Source organism: Phyllobates terribilis, unplaced genomic scaffold, assembly GCF_046119375.1.
Source record: "Phyllobates terribilis strain yellow unplaced genomic scaffold, ASM4611937v1 Scaffold_5__5_contigs__length_657084704, whole genome shotgun sequence".
Taxonomy (NCBI): Eukaryota; Metazoa; Chordata; class Amphibia; order Anura; family Dendrobatidae; genus Phyllobates; species Phyllobates terribilis.
This window is the reverse complement of record NW_027362765.1, coordinates 13,126,133-13,139,708: the sequence shown is the minus strand read 5'-3', so window position 1 is coordinate 13,139,708 and position 13,576 is coordinate 13,126,133. Positions and strand designations below refer to the sequence as shown.

The following is a 13,576-nucleotide window of genomic DNA, read 5'->3' as shown; positions in this document are numbered from 1 at the left end:
TATATTCTTTATAGGCTATGAGTTATACAGTAGAGTACCCGTAATACCAAATATGTGGATGTTACATTATCATAGAATTCGGTTCTATTGTTTATATCCTGTATAATGGGGGCATTACACTGTGGGGGGGCATCATACATACTGTATAAGGGGCAAAATGGGGGCATTACACTGTGTGGGGGCATCATACAACCTGCATAAGGGGCATAATGGGGGCATTATACATCTATATATATAATCGTCTTATCCCGTCTGTCTGTCTATCAGTTTGTCTGTCTGTCTATCAGTCTGTCTGTCTATCAGTCCAGGAAATCCCGCGTCGCTCATTGGTCCGGCAGCGGCCAATCAGCGCCGGGGGATTTCTAAAAAAAGATGGCGGCCGTTAGCGGCTCATCTGCGGGACGGAGCTCAGCGGCGATGCAGCCGGGAGATGACCGGCGCGAGGCGCTCATCTCCCGGTCGGCAACAGCAGAAGGAACCCGACTGCCGGACCCATCTGCGGGACGGAGATGCAGCCGGGAGATGAGCGGCGCGCGGCGCTCATCTCCCGGCAGGTATCAGCGGAAGGACCGCCGGCGCCGCTGACCTCCATGCGGAAGAGAGGACCGGGAAGCGGCGCTGCTGGTCGGGATACTTCTCCTGCGAGCGCCCGCTCATGTCCCGGGTTCTCGCAGCGGAAGTAGCCGCACAGGCAGCGCCGCTCCCCGGTCCTCACCAAGACGATTCGATGATTGGTCGCGGTCTTCGGACCCGACCAATCACTGATCTTAGCGCAAAACTTAAACACCGGTGTGCTGATTGGTCGCGGGCAGCGTCGGCGACCAATCACCGATTTGGGAGCCAAATTTAAATTTCGGCCGCGACCAATCACCACAGCGGTGTTTAAATGTGGAGCCAAGATAGGTGATTGGTCGCGGCCGATATTTAAATTTGGCGCCCAAATCGGTGATTGGTCGCGGTCAGCGTCCGCGACCAATCAGCACAATAGTGTTTAACTTTGGCGCCAAGATCAGTCATTGGTCGCGGGCCAAGACAGCGACCAATCACCGATTTGTGCGGCAATTTTAAATAGCGTCCGCGACCAATTGGATGTCAGCGGCGCTGCCTGTGCGGATACTTCCGCTGCGAGAACCAGGGACATGAGCGGGCGCTCGCAGCAGAAGTATCCCGACCCGCAGCGCCGCTCCCCGGTCCTCCCTTCACACCCTAGCCGCTGATGTCCCCACTGTATCCGCATGGTGTTACAAAGGTCCGGAAATTTGTGTTAAAAATCGCTGATTGGTCGCTGGCGCTGCCCGCGACCAATCACCTATTTGGGCGCCAAATTTAAATATCGGCCGCGTCGGCGACCAATCAGCACAGCGGTGTTTAAATGTGGAGCCAAGATCGGTGATTGGTCGCGGCCGATATTTAAATTTGGCGCCCAAATCGGTGATTGGTCGCGGGCAGCGTCCGCGACCAATCAGCACAGTAGTGTTTAACTTTCGCCGCAAGATCAGTGATTGGTCGCGGGCCAAGTCGGCGACCAATCACCGATTTGTGCGGCACATTTAAATAGCGGCCGCGACCAATTGGATGTCAGTGCCGCTCCCCGGTCCTCCCTTCACGCCCTAGCCGCAAGGATGTCAGCGGCGCTGCCTGTGCGGATACTTCTGCTCCGAGAACCCGGGACATGAGCAGGCGCTCGCAGCAGAAGTATCCCGACCCGCAGCGCCGCTCCCCGGTCCTCCCTTCACACCCTAGCCGCTGATGTCCCCACAGTATCCACATGGTGTTACAAAGGTCCGGGACATTTGTGTTAAAAATCGCTGATTGGTCGCTGGCGAAGCTCGCGACCAATCACCGATTTGGGCGCCAAATTTAAATATCGGCCGCGACCAATCACCGATCTTGGCTCCACATTTAAACACCGCTGTGCTGACGCTATTTAAATGTGCCGCCAAAATAGGTGATTGGTCGCGAACAGCGTCGGCGACCAATCAGCACAGCGGTGTTTGAATTTGCCGCCAAGATCGGTGATTGGTCGCGGCCGATATTTAAATTTTTAACACAAATGTCCGGATCTTTGTAACACCATGCGGATACTGTGGGGACATCAGCAGCTAGGGAGTGAAGGGAGGACCGGGGAGTGGAGCTGCGGGTCGGGATACTTCTGTTGCGAGCGCCCGCTCATGTCCCGGGTTCTTGCAGCGGAAGTATCCGCACAGGCAGCGCCGCTGACATCCATGCGGCTAGGGTGTAAAGGGAGGACCGGGGAGCGGCACTGACATCCAATTGGTCGCGGCCGCTATTTAAATTTAAATGTGGCGCCAAAATCGGTGATTGGTCGCGCCCAGCGTCGGCGACCAATCAGCACAGCGGTGTTTAAATGTGGAGCCAAGATCGGTGATTGGTCGCGAGCAGCGCCAGCGACCAATCAGCGATTTTTAACACAAATGTCCGGACCTTTGTAACACCATGCAGATACTGTGGGGACATCAGCGGCTAGGGTGTGAAGGGAGGACCGGGGAGCGGCGCTGCCTGTGCGGATACTTCTGCTGCAAGCAGTCGCTCATGTCCCGGGTTCTCGCAGCAGAAGTATCCGCACAGGCAGCGGCGCTCCCCGGTCCTCACTAATACGATTCCGCTCCCCGCTCCTCACCAATATGATTCGCTGATTGGTTGCGCTCTCCACACCCGACCAATCAGTGATCTTGGCGCTAAAGTTAAACACTGCTTTGCTGATTGGTCGCGGCTGCTGCCCGCAACCAATCACCGATTTGGGCGCCACATTTAAATAGCGGCCGCGACCAATCACCGATCTTGCCGCGACAGTTAAACACTGCTGTGCTGATTGGACGCGGACGCCGGAAGCGTCCAACCAGCGAGATTGGCGCCAAATTTAAACAACGCTCTGATGATTGGTTGCGGACTCCAGCCGCGACCAATCAACGAGATTGGCGCCAAATTTAAACCTCACTCTGCTGATTGGTCGCAACCACCGGCCGCGACCAATCTGCGTTTTTTGTGCCAAATGTAAACCCCGCTCTGCTGATTGGTCGCGGTTGTCGGCCGTGACCAATCAGCAGTATTGGCGCCAAATTTAAACATCACTCTGCTGATTGGTCGCAACCACCGGCCGCGACCAATCTGCGCTTTTTGTGCCAAATTTAAACACCGCTCTGCATCGCTCTGCTGATTGGTCGCGGTCGGCGGCCGCGACCAGTCAGCAGTATTGGCGCCAAATTTAAACACGCTCTCCAGTCCTCACTAACACGGTTCGCTGATTGGTCGCGGCCGCCGCCCGCGACCAATCATCGATATTGCCGCCAAATTTAAACACCGCTTTGCTGATTGGTCGCGGTTGCCGAACGCGACCAATCAGCGATTTTGGCGCCAAATTTAAACACAGCTCTGCTGATTACACCCGGTCGGCCGCATACCTATTCTAGAATACCCAATGCATTAGAATCGGGCCACCATCTAGTACTGCATAAGGGGCATAATGTGGGCATCATACATCCTGTATAAGGGGCATAATGGGGGCATTACACTGTGTGGGGGCATCATACATCCTGCATAAGGGGCATAATGGGGGCATTACACTGTGTGGGGGCATCATACATCCTGCATAAGGGGCATAATGGGGGCATTACACTGTGTGGGGGCATCATACATACTGCATAAGAGGCATAATGGGGGCATTACACTGTGTGGGGGCATCATACATACTGCATAAGAGGCATAATGGGGGCATTACACTGTGTGGGGGCATCATACAAACTGCATAAGAGGCATAATGGGGGCATTACACTGTGTGGGGGCATCATACATCCTGATTAAGGGGCATTACACTGTGTGGGGGCATCATACATACTGTATAAGGGGCATAATGGGGGCATCATACATCCTGCATAAGGGGCATAATGGGGGCATTACACTGTGTGGGGGCATCATACATCCTGCATAAGGGGCATAACACTGTGTGGGGGCATCATACAAACTGCATAAGAGGCATAATGGGGGCATTACACTGTGTGGGGGCATCATACTGTGTGGGGGCATCATACATACTGTATAAGGGGCAAAATGGGGGCATTACACTGTGTGGGGGCATCATACATCCTGTATAAGGGGCATAATGGGGGCATTACACTGTGTGGGGGCATCATACATCCTGCATAAGGGGCATAATGGGGGCATTACACTGTGTGGGGGCATCATACATCCTGCATAAGGGGCATAATGGGGGCATTACACTGTGTGGGGGCATCATAAATCCTGCATAAGGGGCATAATGGGGGCATTACACTGTGGGGGCATCATACATACTACATAAGGGGCATTACACTGTGTGGGGCATCATACATTCTGCATAAAGGGCATAATGGGGGCATTACACTGTGGGGGGCATCATACATAGTACATAAGCGGCATAATGGGGGCATTACACTGTGTGGGGGCATCATACATCCTGCATAAGGGGCATAATGGGGGCATTACACTGTGTGGGGGCATCATACATACTGCATAAGGGGCATAATGGGGGCATTACACTGTGTGGGGGCATCATACATCCTGCATAATGGGCATAATGGGGGCATTACACTGTGTGGGGGCATCATACATACTGCATAAGGGGCATAATGGGGGCATTACACTGTGGGGGGCATCATACATAGTACATAAGCGGCATAATGGGGGCATTACACTGTGTGGGGGCATCATACATCCTGTATAAGGGGCATAATGGGGGCATCATACATCCTGTATAAGGGGCATAATGGGGGCATTACACTGTGTGGGGGCATCATACATCCTGTATAAGGGGCATAATGGGGGCATTACACTGTGTGGGGGCATCATACATCCTGTATAATGGGCATAATGGGGGCATTACACTGTGGGGGGCATCATACATACTGTATAAGGGGCATAATGGGGGCATTACACTGTGGGGGGCATCATACATACTGTATAAGGGGCATAATGGGGGCATTACACTGTGGGGGGCATCACATCCTGCATAAGGGGCATAATGGGGACATTACACTGTGTGCGGGCATCATACATACTGCATAAGGGGCATAATGGGGGCATTACACTGTGGGGGGCATCATACATAGTACATATGCGGCATAATGGGGGCATTACACTGTGTGGGGGCATCATACATAGTACATATGCGGCATAATGGGGGCATTACACTGTGTGGGGGCATCATACATCCTGTATAAGGGGCATAAAGGGGGCATTACACTGTGTGGGGGCATCATACATCCTGTATAAGGGGCATAATGGGGGCATTACACTGTGTGGGGGCATCATACATCCTGTATAAGGGGCACAATGGGGGCATTATACATCCAGTATAAGGGGCATAATAGGGGCATTACACTGTGTGGGGGGCATCATACATCCTGCATAAGGGGCATTACACTGTGTGGGGGCATCATACATCCTGTATAATGGGCATAATGGGTGCATTACACTGTGGGGGGCATCATACATACTGTATAAGGGGCATAATGGGGGCATTACACTGTGTGGGGGCATCATACATCCTGCATAAGAGACATAATGGGGGCATTACACTGTGTGCGGGCATCATACATACTGCATAAGGGGCATAATGGGGGCATTACACTGTGTGGGGGCATTATACATAATGTATAAGGGACATAATGGGGGCATTACACTGTGTGGGGGCATCATACATAATGTATAAGGGACATAATGGGGGCATTACACTGTGTGGGGGGCATCATACATCCTGCATAAGGGGCATTACACTGTGTGGGGGCATCATACATCCTGTATAATGGGCATAATGGGTGCATTACACTGTGGGGGGCATCATACATACTGTATAAGGGGCATAATGGGGGCATTACACTGTGTGGGGGCATCATACATCCTGCATAAGAGACATAATGGGGGCATTACACTGTGTGCGGGCATCATACATACTGCATAAGGGGCATAATGGGGGCATTACACTGTGTGGGGGCATCATACATAATGTATAAGGGACATAATGGGGGCATTACACTGTGTGGGGGCATCATACATAATGTATAAGGGACATAATGGGGGCATTACACTGTGTGGGGGGCATCATACATCCTGCATAAGGGGCATTACACTGTGTGGGGGCATCATACATCCTGTATAATGGGCATAATGGGGCATTACACTGTGGGGGGCATCATACATACTGTATAAGGGGCATAATGGGGGCATTACACTGTGTGGGGGCATCATACATCCTGCATAAGGAACATAATGGGGGCATTACACTGTGTGCGGGCATCATACATACTGCATAAGGGGCATAATGGGGGCATTACACTGTGTGGGGGCATCATACATAATGTATAAGGGACATAATGGGGGCATTACACTGTGTGGGGCATCATACATACTGCATAAGGGGCATAATGGGGGCATTACACTGTGTGGGGGCATCATACATACTGCATAAGGGGCATAATGGGGGAATTATACTGTGTGGGGCATCATACATCCTGCATAAGGGGCATAATGGGGGCATTACACTGTGTGGGGGCATCACACACACTGCATAAGGGGCATAATGGGGGCATTACACTGTGTGGGGGCATCATACATCCTGCATAAGGGGCATAATGGGGGCATTACACTGTGTGGGGGCATCATACATACTGCATAAGGGGCATAATGGGGGCATTACACTGTGGGGGGCATCATACATAGTACATATGCGGCATAATGGGGGCATTACACTGTGTGGGGGCATCATACATCCTGTATAAGGGGCATAATGGGGGCATTACACTGTGTGGGGGCATCATACATCCTGTATAAGGGGCATAATGGGGGCATTACACTGTGGGGGGCATCATACATTCTGTATAAGGGGCATAATGGGGGCATTACACTGTGTGGGGGCATCATACATCCTGTATAAGGGGCATAATGGGGGCATTACACTGTGTGGGGGCATCATACATCCTGTATAAGGGGCATAATGGGGGCATTACACTGTGTGGGGGGCATCATACATCCTGCATAAGGGGCATTACACTGTGTGGGGGCATCATACATCCTGTATAATGGGCATAATGGGGGCATTACACTGTGGGGGGCATCATACATACTGTATAAGGGGCATAATGGGGGCATTACACTGTGTGGGGGCATCATACATCCTGCATAAGGGGCATAATGGGGACATTACACTGTGTGCGGGCATCATACATACTGCATAAGGGGCATAATGGGGGCATTACACTGCGTGGGTGCATCATACATCCTGCATAAGGGGCATAATGGGGGCATTACACTGTGTGGGGGCATCATACATCCTGCATAAGGAGCATAATGGGGGCATTACACTGTGTGGGGGCATCATACATCCTGTATAAGGGGCATAATGGGGGCATTACACTGTTTGAGGGCATCATACATCCTATATAAGGGGCATAATGGGGGCATTACACTGTGTGGGGGCATCATACATCCTGTATAAGGGGCATAATGGGGGCATTACACTGTGTGGGGGGCATCATACATCCTGCATAAGGGGCATTACACTGTGTGGGGGCATCATACATCCTGTATATTGGGCATAAAGGGGGCATTACACTGTGTGGGGGCATCATACATCCTGCATAAGGGAGATAATGGGGGCATTACACTGTGTGCGGGCATCATACATACTGCATAAGGGGCATAATGGGGGCATTACACTGTGTGGGGGCATCATACATCCTGCATAAGGGGCATAATGGGGGCATTACACTGTGTGGGGGCATCATACATCCTGCATAAGGGGCGTAATGGGGGCATTACACTGTGGGGGGGCATCATACATAATGTATAGGGGACATAATAGGGGCATTACACTGTGTGGGGCATCATACATACTGCATAAGGGGCATAATGGGGGCATTACACTGTGTGGGGGCATCATACATAATGTATAAGGGACATATTGGGGGCATTACACTGTGTGGGGGCATCATACATCCTGCATAAGGGGCATAATGGGGGCATTACACTGTGTGGGGGCATCATACATACTGCATAAGGGGCATAATAGGGGCATTACACTGTGTGGGGGCATCATATATACTGCATAAGGGGCATAATGGGGGCATTACACTGTGTGGGGGCATCATACATCCTGCATAAGGGGCATAATGGGGGCATTACACTGTGTGGCGGCATTATACATCCTGCATAAGGGCATAATGGGGGCATTACACTGTGTGGGGGCATCATACATCCTGTATAAGGGGCATAATGGGGGCATTACACTGTGTGGGGTATCATACATCCTGCATAAGGGGCATAATGGGGGCATTACACTGTGTGGGGCATCATACATCCTGTATAAGGGGCATAATGGGGGCATTACACTGTGTGGGGTATCATACATCCTGCATAAGGGGCATAATGGGGGCATTACACTGTGTGGGGCATCATACATCCTGCATAAGGGGCATAATGGGGGCAGTACACTGTGGGGGGCATCATACATCCTGCATAAGGGGCATAATGGGGGCATTACACTGTGTGGGGCATCATACATCCTGCATAAGGGGCATAATGGGGGCAGTACACTGTGGGGGGCATCATACATCCTGCATAAGGGGCATAATGGGGGCATTACACTGTGTGGGGGCATCATACATCCTGCATAAGGGGCATAATGGGGGCATTACACTGTGTGGGGCATCATACATCCTGCATAAGGGGCATAATGGGGGCAGTACACTGTGGGGGGCATCATACATCCTGCATAAGGGGCATAATGGGGGCATTATACTGTGTGGGGGCATCATACATCCAGCATAAGGGGCATAATGGGGGCATTACACTGTGTGGGGGCATCATACATCCTGCATAAGGGGCATTACACTGTGTGGGGGCATCATACATCCTGCATAAGGGGCATTACACTATGTGGGGGTATCATACATCCTGCATAAGGGGCATAACGGGGGCATTACACTGTGTGGGGGCATCATACATCCTGCATAAGGGGCATAATGGGGGCATTACACTGTGTGGGGGGCATCATACATCCTGCATAAGGGGCATAATGGGGGCATTACACTGTGTGGGGGGCATCATACATCCTGCATAAGGGGCATAATGGGGGCATTACACTGTGGGGCAGTAAAGGGGCCCTGTACTATGAGAACAATACGTTTCCTCCCTTCCTGTCTCCATAGTTGGGTCGTATGTATCTATTACAGGAAACAGAACAAAAACCTTATGATTCTTATAAAGGGGCAACACAAGACCCCAAAAGAGTCTCCGCGCTGAAGGGGTTAATGCCCCCTGCGCCCAGTAATGGGGTCTCCACATACCTCCACCTGCAGAGCCGCCACCACATATATGGCTGCTCTGTGCGCACAGGAGCTGTGATGAGGTCACAGGAGGGGAGGAGTCAGGGGTCACATGATCAGGGGCCTCAGTGGATGCAGGACTCTGCTGTGCTGGTTGTCATGGTGCTGGATGAGCTGAAGTTTATGTGTGGGGTCAGGAGGGGTTTACAGTGTGGATGTAGCAGAGCCGTGTGTGTACGAGGTGTACTGAGCAGAGCCGTGTGTGTACGAGGTGTACGGAGCGGAGCCGTGTGTGTACGAGGTGTACGGAGCAGAGCCGTGTGTGTACGAGGTGTACGGAGCAGAGCCGCGCGTGTACGAGGTGTACGGAGCAGAGCCGCGTGTGTACGAGGTGTACGGAGCAGAGCCGTGTGTGTACGAGGTGTACGGAGCGGAGCCGCGTGTGTACGAGGTGTACGGAGCGGAGCCGCGTGTGAACGAGGTGTACGGAGCGGAGCCACGTGTGTACGGAGCGGAGCCGTGTGTGTACGAGCCGTAAGGAGCAGAGCCGCGCGTGTACAAGGTGTACGGAGCGGAGCCGCGTGTGTACGAGGTGTACGGAGCGGAGCCGCGTGTGAACGAGGTGTACGGAGCGGAGCCACGTGTGTGCGGAGCCGTGTGTGTACGAGGCGTGCGGGGCGGAGCCGTGTGTGTACGAGGTGTACGGAGCGGAGCTGCGTGTACGAGGTGTACGGAGCGGAGCCGCGTGTGTACGAGGCGTACGGAGCGGAGCCGCGTGTGTACGAGGCGTACGGAGCGGAGCCGCGTGTGTACGAGGCGTACGGAGCGGATCCGCGTGTGTACGAGGCGTACGGAGCGGAGCCGCGTGTGTACGAGGCGTACGGAGCGGAGCCGCGTGTGTACGAGGCGTACGGAGCGGAGCCGCGTGTGTACGAGGCGTACGGAGCGGAGCCGCGCGTGTACGAGGCGTACGGAGCGGAGCCGCGCGTGTACGAGGCGTACGGAGCGGAGCCGCGCGTGTACGAGGCGTACGGTGCGGAGCCGCGCGTGTACGAGGCGTACGGAGCGGAGCCGCGCGTGTACGAGGCGTACGGTGCGGAGCCGCGCGTGTACGAGGCGTACGGAGCGGAGCCGCGCGTGTACGAGGCGTACGGAGCGGAGCCGCGCGTGTACGAGGCGTACGGAGCGGAGCCGCGCGTGTACGAGGTGTGCGGAGCGGAGCCGCGCGTGTACGAGGTGTGCGGAGCGGAGCAGCGCGTGTACGAGGTGTACGGAGAATTGGCTCAGTGATAGGAAACAAAGGGTGGTTATTAATGGAAATCACTCAGACTGGGTCTCAGTTAACAGTGGGGTACCACAGGGGTCAGTATTGGGCCCCCTTCTTTTCAACATATTTATTAATTACGTTGTAGGGGGCATACAGAGTAATATTTAAATATTTGCAAATGACACTAAACTCTGCAGGGTAATCAATACAGAGGAGGACAATTTTATATTACAGGAGGATCTATGTAAACTAGAAGCTTGGGCTGATAAATGGCAAATGAGCTTTAATGGGGATAAATGTAAGGTAATGCACTTGGGCAGAGGAAATAAAATGTATAATTATATGCTTAATTGTAAAACACTGGGCAAAACTGTCACTAAAAAAGACCTGGGTGTATTGGTGGACGACAAGCTCACGTTTAGTGGCCAGTGTCAGGCAACTGCTGCAAAGGCAAATAAAATAATGGGATGCATTAAAAGAGGCATAGATGCTCATGAGGAGAACATAATTTTACCTCTATACAAGTCATTAGTGCGACCACACTTAGAATACTGTGTACAGTTTTGGTCTACGGTGTATAAGAAAGACATAGCTGAACTAGAGAGGGTGCAGAGAAGAGCGACCAAGGTTATTAGAGGACTGGGGGGTCTGCAATACCAAGACAGGTTATTACACTTGGGGTTATTTACTGTGGAAAAAAGAAGGCTTAAGGATGATCTTATTACTATGTACAAGTATATGAGCGGACAGTACAAAGACCTTTCTACTGATCTTTTTACTCTGAGGCCAGAGACGGGGACAAGGGGGCATCTTCTACGTCTGGAGGCAAGAAGGTTTAATCATAATCACAGACGGGGATTCTTTACTGTAAGAGCAGTGAGACTATGGAACTCTCTGCCGCATGATGTAATGAGTGATTCACTATTAAAATTTAAGAAGGGCATGGATGCCTTTCTTGAAAAGCATAATATTGCAGGTTATATATACTAGATTCCTTGATAGGGCGTTGATCCAGGGAACTAGTCTGATTGTTGTATGGAGTCGGGAAGGAATTTTTTCCCCCAATGTGGAGCTTAGTGTTTGCCACATGTTTTTTTTGCCTTCCTCTGGATCAACATGTTAGGCTATGGGTTGAACTAGATGGACTTAAGGCCCCGTCACACTAAGCGATGCAGCAGCGATACCGACAACGATACGACCTGTCAGGGATCGTTGCTGCATCGCTAATACATCGCTGGTGAGCTGTCAAACAGGCAGGCTCACCAGCGATGAGGGGAGCAGCTATATCGTGGAAAGAATCGTTCCACGATGTCCTGCTCCCGTTACCAGCCTGCTGCTTAAGCAGGAGCAGGCTGGTAACTATGGTAAATATCGGGTTACTAAGTGCGCGTGTGCCCCTAGTAACCCGCTGTTTACCATGGATACCACTCTGCTACGGTGCGCTGGAGCCTCCGCTCACTGTAGCAGAGTGGTATCCATGGTAAACAGCGGGTTACTAAGTGCGCGCGTGCCCCTAGTAACCCGATATTTACCATGGTTACCAGCCAGATCGTTGGTCCCGCTGGTCACACACAGCGATGTGTGCTGGCCAGCGGGAGGCCAACGACCAAAAAATGGTCCAGGACACTTTGCAACGATCAGCGACCTCACAGCAGGGGCCTGATCGTTGCAAAGTGTCACACATAGCGACATCGCTGGTGAGGTCGCTGGTGAGTCACCAAAACCGTGACACAGCAGCGATCTCGCTAGCGAGATCGCTTAGTGTGACGGGGCCTTTAGTCTTCATTCAACCCTAAAAACTATGTTACTATGTTACTAATGAGGCATGGCCATTGCAATGTAAAGGTCTCATTGAGAAACAGGCGCAAGTAATATCAGTACAGCCTCCTTTGCAGCACAGCAGCACACAGTCTATTATCCGTTAGCACAGTACAGAACACTTTTAATGGATTCACAACCACAGGTTTTTCCTTCACAAGACTCAATTGCACACAGCATTCTTTATCCTGCATGGAGATGGAGGGGGGAAGGATTTGATGAGGAAGATTATCTCTGTGATGAAATTCCTTCCAGTCCTTATCTTCCTGTCCAATGATAGACTTCCTGAACTAACAGTGCAGGATATCTAACCTGTGTTGAGCTTCACCCTGGACTTGAATCCTGTTCTCTTTCCTGCACTTTTGTGAGATACAGATCAGATACACCACTTCTCCCTTTGGCTGCAGTCAGAATAGTACACAAGTTCCCCACAATCCCCCTGGGGCTCTGCTAACCACTCCCTGTCTTGTGACTAGGTTAACCCCTCTAGTTGCTGGATGCTTTTGAAGCAACAGCACTACTTCTGCATGCCAGATATGATTATCAGGTGATATGGATTCCTTCATCATAAATGGCAGTGTAGGACTCCTCGTATACTGGTCCTCTGTATTGCACTCACAGATATTGTAACCATATGTGTTACATGCAAGCCGCCTAAGTTCAGATAGTGGCGAGAACGGTTACATGAATTTGTTGGAATCCTTGGGGAACCATTATTCCGGGCAACCATAGGCTGCATCTTCTCTCAGGCACAGGACAGATTCAATTGCTGACCACATTTGACAAGAGTCCTCTTAAACGGTAGAACAGTAACATTTAATGAGGCATGGCCAGTGCAATGTAAATGTCTCTTTGAGCAACAGGCTCCAGTAATAACAATACAGTCTCCTTTGCAGCACAGCAGTACACAGTCTATTATCCGGTAGCACAGTACAGCACAATTTTAATGGATGCACAACCACAGGTTTTTCCTTCACAAGAACTCAATTGTACACAGCATTCTTTATCCTGCATGGAGATGGAGGAGGGGGGGTTTGATGAGGAAGACGATCTCTTTGTCACAATTCCTTCCAGTCCTTATCTTCCTGCCCAATGATAGACTTCCTGAACTAACAGTGCAGTGTATCTGACCTGTGTTGAGCTTCACCCTGGACTTGAATCCTGTTCTCTTTCC

At 51.6% G+C, this 13,576-nt stretch overlaps 1 protein-coding gene across 2 annotated transcripts in view; it reads right to left on the bottom strand.

Moving 5' to 3' along the window:
* LOC141270515 (uncharacterized) overlaps positions 1–13,576 on the bottom strand; it is a 345,167-nt gene that overhangs the window by 93,383 nt on the left and 238,208 nt on the right. The window contains exon 1 of one of the 2 annotated variants that reach the window (XM_073680539.1): positions 9,339–9,429. The exons of the other annotated variant lie outside the window; for it this stretch is intronic. The gene's annotated coding sequence lies outside the window, so the exon portion shown is untranslated. Of the gene's footprint in view, positions 1–9,338; positions 9,430–13,576 lie in introns of those variants that run through there. 2 annotated transcript variants of the gene reach the window in all.